General features: G+C 43.9%; 1 protein-coding gene across 4 annotated transcripts in view; it reads left to right on the forward strand.

The window, feature by feature from the left end:
- LOC101469427 (glutamate receptor ionotropic, delta-1) overlaps nt 1-17813 on the forward strand; it is a 594275-nt gene that overhangs the window by 209664 nt on the left and 366798 nt on the right. Inside the window, exon 1 of one of the 4 annotated variants that reach the window (XM_076887767.1) lies at nt 7095-7397. The exons of the other annotated variants lie outside the window; for them this stretch is intronic. The gene's annotated coding sequence lies outside the window, so the exon portion shown is untranslated. Of the gene's footprint in view, nt 1-7094; nt 7398-17813 lie in introns of those variants that run through there. 4 annotated transcript variants of the gene reach the window in all.

Genomic DNA, 17813 nt, shown 5'->3' on the forward strand with positions numbered 1-17813 from the left:
CTGGAGATCATATCTAAAGCCAAGGATCAGATCAAAGTGACAGCTTAGAAATTAAATATCAGGCAGTCACCAGCATGGTCGCTCCGATCTCATTCAAGCTTTGAGCTGCTTCGTCAAACCCACAGCTTCTGCTCATGCAAGCTGCTTTGCAACCCACCTTTACTCCAGTTGCTCTATCAGTGTGGCATTTCTTGTCATTTATGTCTTCTCTGTCTCATGTATTGACTTTTTTATTTAATGCACACATGGGGAAGTAAAGAGTCATATCATCATATCTTTAAAGTTTCATGGTTCTTTAGGTTCTGTGAGTGTGTTAAAATGGTCCCACAGTGGAAGCTGTCATGTCCTAACAAACCGATGCATCAGATGTTATCGCTGGAAAATGTACAGAAACATTCGGCTACTCAACAGCTGACACATGCATGCTGATATCTGACTTTACCCCAGTGAATGATTGAATATGTCCTGCCTGAGTTTTAGAAATCTTTTATGTTTCAGGTACAGTTCTGAAAACCACCTCCTGAGAAAGCACCTTTCACCGTCCTTTTATTCGGTGTAATTCACAGCCTCCTTGTTATCTCTGCTGTTAATCATCCTTAGGTCTGCCCTGTCACTTGAAGAACCGTTAGGAAGACTTGTGATATTATGCTGAACACATGGAGACAGCCGGGTTAACTCATATCTGCCAGCAGCAGCTCTGCCCTCTGTAGATTGAAATACTGTAAGCCCTAATATATTATCCATATTCCATTATGTAGATGAGGTGAGAAGTTCAAAAACCATCATGTTAATTGGACATTGTGGGCTTGTAAGACGAGAGCAGAAATTCAGCACTTCAGCTGAGCTGCAATTAAAGTCTCCAGTCGAATTTGCCACCACAGCGACATATGAAACAAATAAAAAAGCTCAACTTTGCGAGGGCGGGGTTAACATCATGTTTCTCTGCATGTAGGAAATTTACTCTGTGATATTGGAAGTTCAGTTTATAGACTGTGGCCACCATGAAGTTACCCAGCTCTGCAGCTGAACCAGAAGTGAGCGCATGTGGATTGATCAACAGCTTAAAGCTCTTCTGACCAAACGGCATCAACGGCACAAACATGATGAAGGTTCTGGATTTATAGGGTACGCTTGTTAATTGAAGTGAGCGCGCCCTTAAGTCTAGTGTGAAGAAAATGAGCTATTCTCAAACCAGTTCATCTACCAGGCTGTAAACATGTTGTTAACGCCATCGGTCCCCAAACCCCGGGCCATGGACCGGTACGGGTCCGTGAGTCGTTTGGTACCGGGCCATGAGAGTTGAGGTTCAGGTGTGAAATTTGTGGTTTTCAGGGGTTTTATCGTGAACTCTTTTTCCCTGGGTCTTTTCCCGTGTTGTAGTTGTGTCTCTTATTTTGAAAGAAATATTTACACATTACCATAGCGACCTGAGAGCATTAAGAGGCAGAGAGGAGGACGTTACTCTCAATGTTGTTGGTGCATTTCAGGAGAACGCTGCTAATAAAGTTACACAATTACACAGTGAAGTCACGTTTATTATTATATTCACAAAATATCGCAGTTTTTGTCTTGATCGTATCATTTTATTCCGTTGTATTTATCCGGACAAATAAAAAAAGGGTGGGGGCCGCTGGTTTACACTGTTCAGCTTGGCATTGGCTTGTTTTTGGAGCCTCAGGTGGCCATCGGAGGAACTGCACTTTCATGCACTTCCGCATCTTCATTTTTGTGGCACCACAGTAGCCTCTTGGTTTATTACTATTAGCATCACAATGTGCATGTGGTTGAACTGTACGCCACTGCAGCGGGTTAATGAATGCAGGCATGCAACAGATGTTGTGATGTTAACATATATTTCCATCAAAACATCAATCCGGGGGTACTGAGTGTTTTTTCCTTTTGATAGAGCAAAAGTACCTTTTTATCGGTAATATTCAGTAAAGAAACTGGCCTCGCTTATGCTTACGACCGCCTTAACTGCTGATGGAAAGTATATAAGCAATGACTACACCTGGCAGCAGATCCACTAGCAGGTTAAAGTTAATGCATCCCAAGACTTTAGTGTGGACAGTTCTTTGTGGTCCAGTCTCCGATCCTTACACCTCACCTCAAACAATCCTCCATGTACACATCCAGCACACACACACAGACTCACTGCAGGGTCTGGATCTGCTCTCCTGGAGCTCTAAAACACACACCCTGCTCCGTATGAGGGCGGATATATACGCTCACATGCTGTGCAGGATAGTTCATTAAAGCTAATCAGTTTCCCAGGATGAACAATGAAAGAGGCAGAGAGGGGAGAGAGAGAGAGAGCTGCAGCCCAGTTTGGTTATCTGATAAATCTATAAGATAACATCATAAAGTAATGCATGATATTAGAAGTGAGGTTAGCGAGAGCGGAGAGGAGCTGGAGAGATGAACACGACTAATAACGGGTTGGATGGCGGGATTACTGGAGGGCAGAGGAAGTGAGGAAAGAGCACGAGATAATTCAAGGGCTTTCATGAGAGGAGCAGGGATGGAAAGAAGATATGACAAGGCACGGGGTCAGGATTCAAGGGCTTTAAGAGGAAAAGTGGTGGAGGAGAGGAAAAGGTGTTATACAATTCAAGTGGTTTGAAGAGGGTTATGAAGGAAGGTGTGGGAACATGTATGGAATAGATGGTCTGCTTGATAGTGACCTTTGACCCTTGCATTCCTTGGAATCTTGGTGTAATTAACCCAGGCCAGTCAAATCCAAACTAAACGACCTGAGCTCCTGACACTGTGGCTCCTGGAAACATCTAAGCAGCTCTGGAGAGAGCTGATCTGAGATGATCAGCCCGGCCTGCAGGGACCACTTAGCTCCACTGCTTCTAAATACACAGAAAACCCATCTGCTGCATTTCACACGTATCCCTGCATGACGTAGGAGCCAAATCTACTGCAGACAGCACGAGCCTCCATCCACTTTCTCTGTTTAGGACTGTGATGGGGGTGGAGCCTATGCGAGAGGTTGGATACACACTAAACGGATCAGATGGAAATTACTATAAACCCTGTCATTTCGGGTAGGTCGTTAAAATGCTAAAACCGTGGTCAGCTTTAGATTCGGTACAGCTGCATGGAAACCCCACCCCCTACCCCACCCCACTTTAAGATGTACGGCTGCCAGCTAGCTCCGATCACAAGTGGGGAGGAAAATCTTGAAATGTGGGGGGAGCCAATGGAGAGAAGCCAGGGTGGGGGTAAATGTATTTTGACATAATAAATCACACTGATAATTTTACTAATGCACACACAAAATGTTTTTTTACTGTTACAGGTTGTATGAAGCAGTAGCCAATCAGAAACCTGTTTGCAGAGTAGTACGGTGGCCCTGCAGAGACATTTTATAGGCGTTTAAATGTTGTGGTTTCAGAGGTTGACGCCACCCAGTGATTTTTCCAGCATCGCCACACGGGGGGCACAATCAGATGACTGAGTGCGCGTTAGCAGCTGCAGGGTGCCACCTGTGACCATTAGAATTACAAATGGCCGCTGTGGCTGTTTTGCAGAGGTTCGTAACCAGGGAGTCGTAAAACAGCAGAGCAGACAGGGAGAAGGGCACTCATCGGCTAAGTTACGATCCTCCGAAGCGTCTCCCGGAAATGTTCCCTCGGTGTTGAATGAGCACCGCGGGGTCGAAGCTTGACCTCACGCATATTTACATGTGCCCACTCACACGTGTACATATGCGCGTGTGCGTGCACACAGTGTGTAAGAGGTGGACACACAAGCGCACCGACCAAGTGCTGCGCTGGAGAATAACAATTGACCTTGGTTAGCGGTGGACATTGTTCTCGCCATCTGTCTGTGATGTGAGTGCTTCTCCTGCGTGGGAGGACGATCCACGGACTGCTTCAGGGCAAAGCATCACTACTGGTTGTATAATTCATTTCCAGAGGGCAGCACATCCACCTCAAGCTCCCACAAAGTGCAGGAAAGTGCACTGACAAGCACTGCAGATCTACATCTACATCGCTCTGAGAGGGCGAAAGTCGAAGGCTAAGTGGGGAATCGATGGATGTTTGGTCTTAAACTTAGGACCGGGTTATCTGTCTTTTCATTAACATGTCCGAGGTGAAAAAAGGGACTGAAACACTCTCTGGGCTGCTTTACACACTCACAATGCTCCTCATCTTCACTAATGTTCAGAAGGCAACATAATATTCATGTCAGTCGTTATTAGCAGTGACACGCAGCTGCTTATCTCTTTGTGCACGAAGATAATGTGTGCGTCTTTAACGTTTGAACTTGTAGCCGGCAACTACAGCTGCACGAGTGTTTGAGTAGGAGGCACATATATTACATATTAATGCATATTCCTGTGCAAATGTGTTTATAGACATTAGGGAACTGCACTCTGGAGCCACATTGCCCTCTGATCTATTTCATGTGGAAGGGTTTTGACTTGCTGTGCAGAAGTCTTGAGCCATCCCTCATTTGTTCACATTTTACTAAGAAATTAGAAAGTGGGTGCAGGAATTCACTGAAACATGCAAATATGCATGGAAGTGCAGTATATAAGAAACAATTGTAAGACCACTTTTTATTCATTTTCTCAGCCTGAGCTGTATTTAAGTAGTCTCCGGGATCACTGACGGACATTCAGATCTGTTTTTTAATGTTGGGCTTGTCGTCTGTACATACAGTATTAATATATACATTATTTCATGGTTCATGCTTTAAAGGGCTAAGCAGCTTAAAAAACAAAGAAGAAAAACATCAGGTACAAGGACGGAACTGAAAATGAAAGACACAAGCAGGAAATTACCAAAGAAAGACCTAAAAAAAAGTAACAAAGTCTGGTTCGTTGGAAGCAAAACATAAAAACAGAGTTCAGCAGCATGATCCTTTGTTATGTTCTGCTGTTGCTAACGTCCCGGGTGAGTCTCAGCTATGAGACTGCTGCCCAGCCGTAATAGTTGATTGGACACGTCAGCGTCTCAGCGCTCGGTGGAGACGTTCGTCCTGAGCGTGCTGCTTCGCTCTGTCACTGCTTCAGATCCTTTTTCCAACAACAACAGCGTGCCTTCATCAAACACGTCATTTAAAGTGGCGCGCAGAAAAGCTCGTCCTGCTGCGTGTGAGTGTCAGCTGCTGTTTTTTAAAGCCGCCGCTCCCTCGGCCTTAAAAATACAGCGTGAGGTTTCAGCTGACCTTTTGTGAAATGTCCCAGCTTCTCTTTTTTCACCGATTGCTGGCAGGAAAGTAAAGTTCAGACGTGATGGCTCGCTTTCTCCATTCTCTTTTTTTCTGCAAACAGATACATAATATCCTCATTTGATTGCATGGATATCGATGCCGAACGCTGCTCAGCGACTGAACTGAAAGCATGCGACGGTTTTCATTTACACGGTTGTTGGTGTGATTTCAGTGTTTTTGACTGCGTTACTTCTGTGTGTCAAAGAGCGGCAGGTGAAGTAAAGCACACTGAAGCTCCATCACAGATGAAGACGTTGACCTTTTAAAAAACACTGCGGAGAAAGTAAAGTTCAGCTGTGATGACTAAATCCAGAATTTATTTACAAAGTGAGAAACTCTTATTATCTCTCTCAGCCTGTCGGTCCTGTGTGACATATGAGGCGCGTGACGTTTCCTGTCTAGCCGAAGCTTTTAGCAGCTGATTGAAACAAAACGCTCCTGCAGCTTTTACAGCTGCAGGCTTGAATTACTGATAAGATTTCATTTCGAATCAGCAATTATCAAAGTCAGTTGTACTTTATGAACATTAGGAACAAATTGGGTGATTTGAAGAGCCGGCCCACATCTTGACAGGTTTGGAAACCAACGAGTTTGTAGTGTGACCAAATGTCAGCTTAGTTTCTCGACAAGAGGCAGAATCTGTCAGCTACAGCCGCCTGTCATCTGTGGAGTTCCTCCCACACTCATGTCAAGTCTGCTTTTTGCCACCTTTCCCAGCATTTTAACACAAAGCTGATATTTTCCCTTCAAATCCTGTTCAATGCATCGGCTTAAAAGCGCAGCTTTGACTCAGTAATATCTATGGTGGACCGAGCAGGCTCGCACCTTTTCCTTTGTGATGAGTTTAGGACACCACACGTGCTGCTCTGGGCAGTAAATGAAGAGACTGACAGCTGAGTAAAAACAAGCAAACAAATAAACCGAAATTAAAACCAACATACAAAAAACACAGTATCATCTGCAGATTAATAAAAACCTGGATTATTAGATTGTAACTATCTCAGAAACCTGAGTTTAGGCACCAGGACCCTCCCACATGTACATTAGACCAGCGCTGCACAGCATTGTCAATCCTTATCTCTCCCCGTCTCACCTTTGACTGGCTGTGCTTCCCTGACCTCTGGCTTTTACTCCATACATGCTTTTTATTATAGTGAAATGAAGGTACGCTGGTCTAATGAGATCAAGAAAAGCTTTTGCAGGAAAACGGAGAACATTTAGTTCACTTTCTATTAAAATGCATTTAAATAGCACAAAATGACAACAAGAGACACTTCAAAGGGGTTAAAACTTTAAGGTAAAGACACTAAAATAAGAGAAATCAAGAGAATAAGAGAAACCCTCTATGAGCAAGCACTTGGTGACAGCGGGAAGAAAAAACTCAGTTTAGCAGAAAGAAACCTCCAAAGAACCTCGGCGAGGGGCGGCGATTGGTTAGGGGTGAAAATATGTTTTAAAGTGAGCGACGCAGTACGTCTGTGATCAATGTCTAAAAATGGCTGAAGATGTTAGTTAGGGCAAAGGAGCCTGGTTCTGCCAGAGGTTTCTTCCTGTTAAAAGGGAGTTTTTCCTTCCCACTGTCGCCAAAGTGCTGCTCATAGGGGGTCATATGATTGTTGGGTTTTGCTCTCTATGTCTTATTGTAGGGTCGACCTTACAATATAAAGCACCTTGAGGCGACTGTTGTTGTGATTTGGTGCTGTATAAATAAACTGAATTGAACTGAGATCATAAAGACAAACTTCACACTGTCTTTCACTTTATTATATTTACTTATATTTGTGTATATATATATATATATATATATATATATTAGGGGTGCAACGATATTCGTATCGATATTGAACCTTTCGATACAGTGCTTTCGGTTCGGTACGCATATGTATCGAACAATACAACATTTGTAATTTATTTTATCAACTTTCCTTCTGACGATGCTGTCTGTGTTGAGCGCTCAGTGAATCTGCGTTCGACTACTCCGCCTAGGCTGCACTGTCGAGCGCAGATCCACTGAGCGCTCAACACAGACAGCATAGTCAGGAGGAAGAGCGCAGGGCAAGCTAGCGAGACAGAAGTTAAGCTCTCCTTGCAAGATGGACCTCCCCCACCCTCATTCAGATCTGGCGTTTGGAATTATTTTGGTTTTCATGTGACGTATGACCCTGAAGGTAAGCGAGTCATGGACTAAAGTAAAACAGTATGTTGGATGTGCCATGCAATGCTTAATTACATGGGTGGGAACTAGTGTGTTAGCGCAGTTAGCTCGTTAACGTGTTGGCCGTCTAGCCCCATGCACGGGGCGATCGGCGGTAGCTCGTTAACGGAGATTTGCCGTGTTGTGGCGTTAAGGTCATTTCAACGAGATTAACCTGAAAGCACTAGTGGGAACACAACGAATATGACTGCACATTTACGCCGACATCATCCTAGTGCAAAGACAAAAACAACAAGCATGCTACTAACTTTAGCCGAGTCATTTAGACAGCTGTTAGCACGTGATTCTCCTTATGCTGCTGAGAATATAGCCCAGAAGAAGCGGATAGTATAGCTTTTATTTTGGAAAGAGACATTTCTCTGTAATAAACTCTCTTTTCCAAAGATGAGTGATTCCTCAATCAGATACAGGGCTTGCAATATCGCTAGCCCGACGTCCCGGAGCTAGCGATTTTTTCAGTCAGGCTACCAAAATCTCTCTGCCCTGCCCGTCGGGCTATTGTAGGAAAAATATATGTCAATGCTTTTGCATTCTTTCAGAAATGTAGCTGGGTAATTATGTCATTGGCATCGGTGAGCCACTGTCAATATGTGACATATTGAAATCGCGTTTGAATTTGCGCTTGTTTTTTTGCTTTCACTTTGCAATGACAGCACTGATCTGTGAGTGATGATAATTTGTGCACCAATTCCTCTGACATCGTCTTATTAATCGTTAGCTTACTATGCAAACATGACAAGTGAAATCTCCGGCAGCTTAAACATGTGAGAGGTTGATCGCGCAGAGAATCGCTGAGATTATGTGAGTCCGTGTGTAAAAGCAGCAGTATATATATTTTAGTTCTGCTGAGCCAAATAAGACAGGTCAGGGTGAAGAAGTGACAGCCAAAGAAAAGCTTACCACAAAACGGAGAAGTTATGACAAATCAGACTATAAGGCAAAAAGAAAGTGCAGCTTTATGGTTTCATGGACAAAAGAATTTCTGTGGCTGCAATATGATGAGCTAAATAACCAGGGCTGCACATAAGTGGTCCGCAGGTGCGCATTCGCTGTCAAAATAAAAAACGCGCACAAGGGTTAGGGTTAAATTTAAAAACTGTACTTTTGAGTTAAAATATATATTTATAATTTTAATAAATGACAAATTAAAAAGGCATGAACATTTTTTGTATCGAAAAAATATCGAACCGTGACACCAAAGTATCGAACCGAAACGAACCGTGAATTTTGTGTATCGTTGCACCCCTAATATATATATATATATACACACAAATACATTTGACTACATCGTGGCACTGTTAATGTGTCTTACGTTTAGTTTGTTGGGACCTGGTCACCCTGATGCGTACACATTCATCAGATCTCTGCTGTAGGTTCGGGGTCATAATCTGCAGCAGAACAATCTTCAATGATGTCAAGTAATGTTAAATTCTGTAGGATGAGGCGTTGCTGGCGACAGTGAGTCCAGGTGAAATAGAAAATCTTCCTTCTCTGTTCTGTGTCCGATTTAGGTCATTAACAAGAAACACTTTTCATTTAGTTTCGAAGCTCAGGTGTCAAATTTTGAGAAGACGGGCGCAATAAATCTGTCATCGCAGCGCGCGAGGCTTCGGTTATTTAGAAAAGTGTCACAACTTGTCATATCTTTGTCTGCTGCTCTAAGAGGAGAGCAAAGTGTCGCACATCTACATACATCAAATGACAGGCAGCCTGTTTAATTTCCCCTCCAACAGAAAGCAGGAGCATTCAGAGGCGTGGTCTATGGGCTGGCTGCGGTGGGAGGAAGCACTGAAACGCTGTCCTGGCTGAAAGCAAATTTAGGTCACAAATTTAGGAAAGTGAAGAGGCGACAGCGTCCGTGTTTGCAAATTAACACACTCGCTCTCTTAGCTTATTACTCGGTTGAAACTGCAGAAGCTTCACAGCAAACACAAGCCCGACTTGTCAAACAACAGAGGGGCATCTTTCCAAAAGCAACACGTCGGCGTTCGGATCAATGTGACAACCTGCTCTTATGAAGTGTTTGTTGGCATTAAAGCTAAACTCGCCGAGGAGTGTTCAGCAATCTCAAGACTTTTCACATATAAACAAGGCATCAGTGGATCGAGCTGGCTTGAATTATTGAACGCTAAACAGAAGATGACACATCCCCCCTACAGAGACGCTGAATCATGTTTGGAGCTTGCTCTTTCTTCTTGTGTAACTCACAAACAGCCTGTTTTCTTCCGTTTTCTTCAGTTCCATTTCAGGCTGCCGGGTAAAGTGGCACCTTCAACTTTTTTTAAAGGAAACTAATGCATAAGTTTACCATTTTCCCCAAAATGCATCAGCATCTCCTGCAAGTGTGATTTTATCTCAGTAGCTGTCCATCCCTCTGCTGCAGGCTGGCAGCACAGCGTTTCATTTTCAGGTTTCAGGTTTTGTTTTTAAAAAATAAAAAGCTTCCTGTGGCTTCGTAACCTGTCATACTGGGCCAAATGAGAGGTTTTAAATAACAATTTAAAAAGTTAATCAAGAAATCAGTTTGCAGGTCGATCCACACCTGCGGATGATCTGCATGAACAATTGCACAAATAGCAAACTGCTTTCTTTGTAACAGCCAACAGGGGGCAGTGCTCCAGTTACAGAGAAAACTCCCATTGTATTGAAGTTCATGACATTATGGCTTTACCTCTCACCAGTGCTGTGACATCAGTAAATGTTGTCTTGAGTCCTTGTCTTTTCTATTTTGGGTTATGCTCCTAGTCAGTACAGCAGGGCACGTGACAGGGAATGAGTACCTGGTGAGTGACTGGTCACTACTCAGTGGGTGTGCACTTCTGGTTCCAGGCGATATACCCGAGGCTTTAAAAAGCAGTCAGTTCTTATATAATTAGCTGATTGGATGAATGGACACACTGTTGGTTTGTTTTTGCTTCCCTTTTTTTCTAAGACGAATTTATGGCTCACGCTAGTTAAGCTAGCTGCTTGTTGCTAGCTCTTCTGCAACATTACCACACAGTTTGTGCATCCTTTGCTCACTCTGCCAAGCAAAGTGACGTTCATCTGCTTTACTTGGGTCTCTTTGCCAGTTATATGCAGTTTTATTCCACTAGAGTCTCAAATATATCGATATAACATACGTATAATAGACCTATATTCTGTAATATATCTATATTATTGCTAGAGCACTTCTGGATGGATGCAAACTGCATTTCGTTGCCTTGTACTTGTGACATGTGCAATGATAATAAAGTTGAATTCTCTTCTATAATCATGAGTTCTTGGACTGTGAGCATACAGCGGGGAAAATAAGTATTTGACACATCAGCATTTTTATCAGTAAGGGGATTTCCAAGTGGACTATTGACACAACATTTCCACCAGATGTTGCCATCAAGCCAAATATTGACGTCATACAAACAAATCAGAACATATAAGTATACAAGTTAAACCACAATAAATAAAGTGAAATGACACAGGGAATAAGTATTGAATACATGGAGATAACAAGGGGCAAAATGACATAGAAAGCCAGGAGATCACCTGAAATCTGTCAGTATTGATAGAGAAATCCTGTCCCCTATCAGTACTAATTGATATCAGCTGCTTTAGTCCTAATTGATGGCCTATAAAGGCTCCTCATTACCCAGAAGGCACACAGGAAAGACTTCATGATGGGTAAAAGCAAAGAACTCTCTCAAGATCTTCGTAATCTTATCGTTGAAAAGCATTTTGATGGGAATGGTTATAGGTGCATTTCCAGAATGCTGAATGTTCCTGTGAGCACTGTGGGGGCCATTATCCGGAAATGGAAAGTGCATCAGTTCACCATAAACCTGCCACGATCAGGTGCTCCACGCAAGATCCCTGTCCGAGGAGTCCAAAGAATAATCAGGAGGGTTCTCCGAGAGCCAAGAACCACTCGGACAGAACTTCAGGAAGACCTTGCATCAGCAGGTACTGTTGTTTCAAAGAAAACTATAAGCAATGCACTGAACCGCCATGGCATCCATGCACGCTCACCACGCAAGACTCCATTGCTGAACAAAAAGCATGTCAAGGCTCGGTTAAAATTTGCGCAACAGCATTTGGAGAAGCCTGTGGATTATTGGACGACTATAGTATGGTCAGATGAAAGCAAAATTGAACTTTTTGGCAGTCATTCTACACACCATGTTTGGAGAAGAAATGGCACTGCTCACCACCCCAAGAACACCATACCAACAGTCAAGTTTGGGGGTGGAAGCATCATGGTTTGGGGCTGCTTTTCAGCAAGGGGTACTGGCAGACTTCATATTATTGAAGGCAGGATGAATGGAGAGATGTACCGGGACATTCTGGATAAAAATCTGCTGCCATCTACCAGGAAGCTAAAAATGAAAAGAGGGTGGACATTTCAGCAAGACAATGATCCCAAACACAAGGCCAAGGAAACAATGAAGTGGTTTCAAAGAAAGAAAATCAAGTTGCTTGAATGGCCCAGTCAATCACCTGACCTAAATCCCATAGAAAATCTATGGAGAGAACTGAAGATTAAAGTTCATAAAAGAGGCCCAAGGAACCTTCAAGATTTAAAGACCGTTTGTGTGGAAGAATGGGCCAGAATCACTCCTGAGCAATGCAGACGACTGGTCTATCCATACAAGAGGCGTCTAGAAGCTGTAATCACCAACAAAGGCTTTTCTACAAAGTATTGAATGAAGTGTGTTCAATACTTATTCCCTGTGTCATTTCACTTTATTTATTATGGTTTAACTTGTATACTTATATGTTCTGATTTGATTGTATGACTTCAATATTTGGCTTGATGGCAACATCTGGTGGAAATGTTGTGTCAATAGTCCACTTGGAAATCCCCTTACTGATAAAAATGCTGATGTGTCAAATACTTATTTTCCCCGCTGTATCTTGCTTTGTTTCCCTCTGAAGGACATCTGTTGCCGTCAGTTTAGCTTGTTATGACGGTTTCATTGGTTTTTCTTGTTGACTCTTCAGTCGCTCGTTATCTTGCAGATATATATTGAAACACTTAAATTGCAATGCACTTTAGCTTTCAGCCCCCGTTTCTGGAACTAGCTTCTTCCTGTTAAAAGGGAGTTTTCTTTCCCACTGTCACCAAGTGTTTGTTCATAGAGGGCCATGTGATGAGAACTTATTTGATTGTTTGGGTTTTCATCAGACCCAACAACACCCAGCACGCCCCTGCGGGCGGTTTATCCTTCAAGCTCGGGTCCTCTACCAGAGGCCTGGGAGCTTGAGGGTCCTGCGCAGTATCTTAGCTGTTCCCAGGACTGCGCTCTTCTGGACAGAGATCTCCGATGCTATTCCCGGGATCTGCTGGAGCCACTCGCCTAGCTTGGGAGTCACCGCACCTAGTGCTCTGATTACCACGGGGACCACCGTTACCTTCACCCTCCACATCCTCTCGAGCTAGAGGAGGAATGTTTCCACGGTATCAAACTGAATCAGGATAATGGCTGTCATTAAAGGCTTTCCTGAAGAAATAAGCACCCACGGGCGCTTGAAAAAGTGCTAATTGTTCAGATCGATTAAATCTAGAATGACAAAAATAATCTCTTTTATTATTGGAGGCAGCAGATGTTTAAATCCTGTCATCAGGAACAGAAGTAGTAACTCATTCATCTCAGAGCGTGGAGAGAAACGACTCGCGTAACAGATCTGTGTGGAACAGTGACTGGCTTGGACCGGTGCTCTTCTGAGACCTAGCTAACGACCGACTGGTGAGTCGCGCAGTAAAGCGACGAGCGTCGCCCGACGAGACCCAAATTGAAGCACAATGAAGCTCTTCCAGATGAGCCGTATAAATCCAGAGGACGATCCGTCAGGAGAAAACGAGGCCGGGATGGTGGAAGTACACAGCTCGTTCGTCTCCCGTCAGCAGCAGCGTCGGCTCTCATTATTAACCAGCAAACAGCGGCGTAACCTTTGGTGTCACCAGCCGAGCGGGCCGAGGCCATCCGTTAAAGCGACAGCAGCTGAGACGTTGACAAGCAGGAGTCATTAGCTTTGACAAATGGCTGTTATTATGTCACCTCTACTTACACAGGTTGTTATGGGGAGGCTGCATAACATGCTTATCAAATACCTCACAATGAATGTGTGAGTACGTGTAGATGTGCGTCACGGAAACCGCCTGTCACGTCCGCGGATTACGTTTTGGCAAATCAGCAGCAGGTCCTCCCTCGTACCTCGTGCTGTCTCAGTTGGCAGATTGAGCCTGTTAACGTCAGTGTTTTTAAGGATGAGGGAGTTTCTGAGATGCACAAATGAAATAAATCTTGTCAAAATGAATCCAAAGAAGTTCAGTTGACGGGTGAGCTCTGCCTGATCAGGTGGTTCGTCAGAGTTACGTCTTCTTTAGTTCCTCGTTGGATTTACGTTTGCTCAAAACCAACATGTTGAATTCTCACAACCTATTTATTCATTGTGATATTTTAAAAGCGACGTGATTAATCAGGAAAATTAATGGCCTCTAATTAATGGCAGGTGGTCGTGAGTTGCTAACATAAGGGAAATCAACCCCCCGCCGCTCTGTTTGAGCAACACTTCATAACATTTTGTTAACTTTGGCGTTAAACGTTGAACAGCTGCTTCTCTTCAAGACATTAATGACGCAGACGGTCAATGAGAAGCTGCAGAAACTTTAGTCCTGCCATGTTTTGCCCTTCAAAAAATTCTTGCTTTGTAATTTAAATTTGATTTTGTTATTCCATCCATCACAGTGAAAATATGAAAATATGTCCCCTATTCATGCTATAAGTTGCTTTTTGCGTGAAGCAATAAAACAGGCCCAACATGCGTCTCTTCTATATGATGTCCTTTTCTTTCCTTTTCCTGTTGTTATGCCATTAATCATTTAGCAGAGAACTGTCAAAAAGTATTGAAAAATGCCACACACAGTTTGCCAGAGCAGAAGTTGCTCAACCAACAGCACCCGAGCGAAAAGATATCGACTTTGTACAGAGCGATAAACCCTATGAAATCCTCTGGAAGAGCAACAAGAGATTATCACAGAGAAAGATTGATGCACCATTTTTGTGTCTAAAACTTTTGAAATGAGTATATATCAGCTGATCAGCTCGCGTGGTTTGGACATGTGCAGAAGAGGAAGGAGGGGAAAACCACCCAGGAAGATCTCGGGAAGCTTGTAGTGAAGGAGGACATGCAGACGGGGTTTGGATTAGATGATTTCTGCAAGAAAGAAAACAAAACAGTCATAAAATGATGGCGAAAATCATGTCAGGGTTCCAAAATTACATTTAATTTAATCACGTGTTGACTTTAAAAGCTATATTTACTGATTTTAAAACATTTTATAGTAGAGCTTATTAAAATGAATCCAAAAGTAAATCAATAAATGTATAAAACAATAGCTGGATGTGGTGAAGGCTGCACGGGTGAGCAGCAGGGCTACAGGCCTGGAACAGCAGGTGCTGTTTAGTGAGGGGCAATCGGTGTTTCCTGCCGGCCTCAGAGGCACAGGTTCTCCTCTCAGGTTGACCTACCGTACCATACCGTGCTCGAGCTGAACACAACTGTTTGGGCTCTAAGGGAAGGCCGCTGTAACGGAGAGGTGTGAGCTTGGTTTCTGACTACAGTGAGAAGGAAAAATCGTTTGGAGGCAAAATCTCAGCTGCCCTCTATACAAGCCGATGTTTGTGCAGACGGCCCAGCCTGCACCGTCCTGTGGCAGCGCTCCCCTTCATACATCATGCTGTTGCATTTCTTGCAGCAGGCTATGCAGCCGCACACCAGAATAACATTTGCTTTATGAGATTCAGTGTAAAGAAGCAAGAATGGTAAAGTTTAAGGCATTAAGACAAACTCTCTGCTTACAAACCACCGAATCTGTGCTCACTGGATGATGATACTCTGAAATCATCGTTTTTGCAAAGACGCCGTCGACTTACACGTTTGGACGACGCGCCGCCTCCAGTTGGATTCTTTTCTGCTTCTCCTCAGTAGTTGTTGCCTCCCAGTGTTGCCCCAGAAAACATGAACTATACATAAAAAATGAATCATGTTTGGACTGCTTTTACAGTTTTACAGCACTTTGCTCAGTCCTGTCAGGCCATCTGTGTGTGCGTGTGTGTGTGTGTGTGTGTGTGTGTGTGTGTGTGTGTGTTTCTGAGCCAGCTACACAGTTTCATCCCCCAGAGGAGACGGTCATCCTCCGGTGCCCCGAGTCTCACACTTCCCCGAGTCAAATGATGATGACAACCGTAAGATTTAACCGTACAAACCGACCGCTTTTGTCGGACTGCTCACATTTCAGAGCCTGCATCAGCCAGAGCCACGTGGTCACACTTCAGCTGATTATCACTGGCATCAGAAGGTCCAGTCCGCTCATATCTCAGTTTTCATAACCTGTCACAGACATTTATTCCAGCTGTGATTTTCTCTTCCTTTGTTTGTTTTTTATCTCTGTTTTACCTCTGAGTCAGAAGTGCTTTATTCAGCAACCTCCACAAATGTGCAGAATTGTAACACACACACACACACACACACACACACACACACACACACACACACACAGCAGGGCCTCACTGTGTCAGCTGCAGCCATGTTGCTCCCATTCTTTTGTATTCAGTCGCCTCGTCCTTCAGGAAGCACAGTCCATCATCCAATAACACCCTGAGCTGCGTTCACATCTGCTTTCTGTTTGGCTGCGTTTCTGCTGAGTAAACAGAGCGTCGGTGATGTGATGAACGCCGTTCAGGTCTGAACTTTAGCCTCGGCGAGCAATGCAGACTGGAGGCCTGATTACCTACCAAACTAACCAGTTCACCTGGGTAATGAAGCGGCCGCTCTGACTGCTAAACAGCCACTCGCAGCCGATTGGTGCGCTGTTTGCCGGGATATAAGATATTCTTGTGTTTGCCTGGCGGTTCACGGTTCTTTCTTGTTTACAGCCCTGAGCAGCTAATTGAAATTCCAATCACGCTCCTTTCTCGCTCATATTCTAATAAATGCGTCTTTCTTTCTCTGTTTTTCGGTGCTGTCCCGCTGTGCCGGCTGTTCCTCCCGTGGCCCTCCTCCTTCTTCCTCCCCTTCTCGCTTCCATCGTTTGGATATCCAAGGTAAGCGAAACAAACGCACTCTCTTTTCTGCAGTAATTGCTCTGGTTGCAGTGCTGTCGTGTATGAGGAAAATTTGTGCTGCGTGATTAATTCTGACAACCAAGTATAGTGCTAACAAGAACATCCCTGGTAGCTTAAATGTCTTAGCCCAGCGGAGCCCTGGATCCAGCATGCCTGCTCACTGGGGTAATATTAAATGATCCCAGTGTTTGCACCAATGGCTTGACACTGACCCAAAGCAGTCCAGAGGCCAGCTAAAGAAAGACTTCAGGGTTAGCTTGCGTCACGTAGATGTTCTCACATGTTCACACTTTGTTTGCTTTGCAAGTGAGAGACGCTGTTAAACGATGTCAGAGGTCCACATGACTGAAAGGGACCGATTCTGCTCATGTGCACATTTGCTGCTCTAATGGCAAGAATTGAGATTAAGCACGGCCAGTTTCACATAATGTAAAATAATCTTGTCTGAACGCTCAGTTTCAGGTGTTTTTTTTTAAATCTCCAATCTTTATGATGTCATAAAGATTTCTCGTCACCTATGCACATCCCAGCTTCTGGTTGCCTAGGTAACCAGCGGATTAAGTTGCTCACTGGAAGTTGAGAAAAGTTCATCTCAGGCTCCGCCCACTTCCTGTCGCCTGTGGTTATTTCGCCTGTGGTTATTTCGCCTGTATTTGGTGGAAGGTGAGGAATATCGTTCACTTTCTGTGGTCTCTAGTTGCTACATCATTACCAGTGTGGACGCAGTTTAATGCGCACAGCCCTGTCTAAGCCTCAGGAACCTCAGCAGCCAATCCAAACCCTCTGTTTGCAAAGCACAGACACACACAGGAGCTGGAAATGAGCAGGACAGGTTAAAGTTGTTGTGTTGGACTCAGAGCTGGTCTTAATATTTTGTGGAAGGACACAGGCTTACAAAGGTGTTGCACATGGTTCTGTTTTAAGACCGCTTCCATAGTGAACCCCGTAGAAACGCCACAGTTTGACTTTATTTTAACATTTTCTGTCTGTCAGAGGTTCATTTAACACAACAAGCTAAAATGTCCCTTTGATTTGACTCGTGAATCATTTTTTCCAGCCAGAGTCCACAAACTGAGCATCACAGCGAACAAACAATTCTGCAAAAGCAGAACAAAACAGAGTGTTTTGTCCTCAGACAAAGATTTCATCAATTTCTGCCACATTGATCTGTAAATCGTGCACGTAAGCGTATCTTTGCGGCTCCGTTGGTGCATGCAGGAATGTGGCTGTGCTCGGTCTACGGTCACAAACCAGCAGCTTTCTAC

Source organism: Maylandia zebra, linkage group LG8 (assembly GCF_041146795.1).
Source record: "Maylandia zebra isolate NMK-2024a linkage group LG8, Mzebra_GT3a, whole genome shotgun sequence".
Lineage (NCBI taxonomy): Eukaryota > Metazoa > Chordata > Actinopteri > Cichliformes > Cichlidae > Maylandia > Maylandia zebra.